The sequence below is a fragment of the Mustela nigripes genome, chromosome 12 (assembly GCF_022355385.1).
Source record: "Mustela nigripes isolate SB6536 chromosome 12, MUSNIG.SB6536, whole genome shotgun sequence".
Lineage (NCBI taxonomy): Eukaryota > Metazoa > Chordata > Mammalia > Carnivora > Mustelidae > Mustela > Mustela nigripes.
The window spans coordinates 158,784,397-158,785,889 of record NC_081568.1 but is presented as its reverse complement, the minus strand read 5'-3'; the positions used below and the strand labels follow the sequence as shown (position 1 = coordinate 158,785,889).

The 1,493-nt window shown below is 42.9% G+C and overlaps 1 pseudogene; it reads right to left on the bottom strand.

Annotated features, from left to right (window-relative positions):
• Positions 1-336: 336 nt before the first annotated feature.
• On the bottom strand, positions 337-1,258 carry LOC132028104 (olfactory receptor 2L8-like; annotated as a pseudogene).
• Positions 1,259-1,493: the final 235 nt, after the last annotated feature.

The following is a 1,493-nucleotide window of genomic DNA, read 5'->3' as shown; positions in this document are numbered from 1 at the left end:
CATATTAGGGGTATTATTTTCCAATCTGTGGCCTCTGGTGGCTCCCCCCCACTTTGTTTATCTTCCGATATCAGTCTGATGTTCCCACTCTGCTTTACCTGCCCACTGTTGTCTTCTGCACCTGTAGAGATCCAGACATGTATAATTCTGATCTCAAGCTGATTTCATGGGTGATCAGAGTTCATTGGTAGGTAATCAGCTCACTTTAGGGTTAAGGATGAAACGGTGCCTCCTCCTACTTACCCGCCATCTTGTCTCCCAATAATAATGTTCTTAAGGAGTATACAAGGTGCAATTAATCTATTTCTGAGGCCAAAGGACTAATAATAACTTACTCTACAATTTTATAGAGCACATCCTCTGAATCACTCTTCTCAAGGCACCTATCACTTCCTTGTTTCTCAGGCTGTAGATTATTTGATTAAGCATTGGGTTCATGATGGTGTGGAAGACGACCAGAGCCTTGTTCTCTGTTGGGGAATGGAGGGATCTTGCGCATGAAAAAGTGTAAGCAAAGGGTGCATAGTAGAAGGTCACCATAGTTAGGTGGGTGCTGCATGTCAAATAAGCCTTCTTCCTCCCCTCTGTTGACTGCATGTGGCAGATGGCAAATAGAACCTGGCCTTAGGAACATGCAATGTCAATGAAAGGAAACACAATCAAGAGTGTGGTGCTTACAAGCACTGTGTACTCATAGACCCAGGTGTCCATGCAGGCCAGAGTCAACATGGTGGGGACATCACAGAAAAAATGTTTGATGGCTCTGGATTGGCAATAAGGGATTTGGAGGGCATATACAGTGTGAGCACAGGAGTTGATAGACCCTATTGTCCATGATCCTATTATCATTAGCACACAGACTTTTTTGTTCATGCGAACAGGATAGTGAAGAGGAAAACGATCATAGGCCATAGATGTCAAGAGTAGTGCTTCTACAACGGCTAGCGTCAAGAAGAAGAAGCTTTGAACCCCACAACCAATAAGTGAGATAGACTTGTTTCCAGAGAGATAATTGGAAGCCATCTTGGGGACAATGGTGGAGATATAGTTCAGTTCCATGAGGGAGAGCTAAGTAGAAAATACATGGGTGTGTGGAGATGGTTATCCCAGAGGATGATGATGATCATGAATAGATTTCCAAAAAAATCCATTAAGAAAATAAGTGCAATGAGAATAAAAAGAAAGAGGCCAATACATGATGGTGGAACCATAACCCCAATAAAAGGAAATAGGTTAATGTTTGGTTGTAATTTTCCATATTCTATTTTGTTTCTCTGGAAAAAGTGAAAAACACGTCCAATACATCAAAAAATTGCTTTTTACTTTTTTTTTTCAAAAAAATTTTGTGTTGGGCGCCTGGGTGGCTCAGTGGGTTAAGCCGCTGCCTTCGGCTCAGGTCATGATCTCAGAGTTCTGGGATCGAGTCCCACATCGGGCTTTCTGCTCAGCAGAGAGCCTGCTTCCCTCTCTCTCTCTCTGGCTGCCTCTCCATC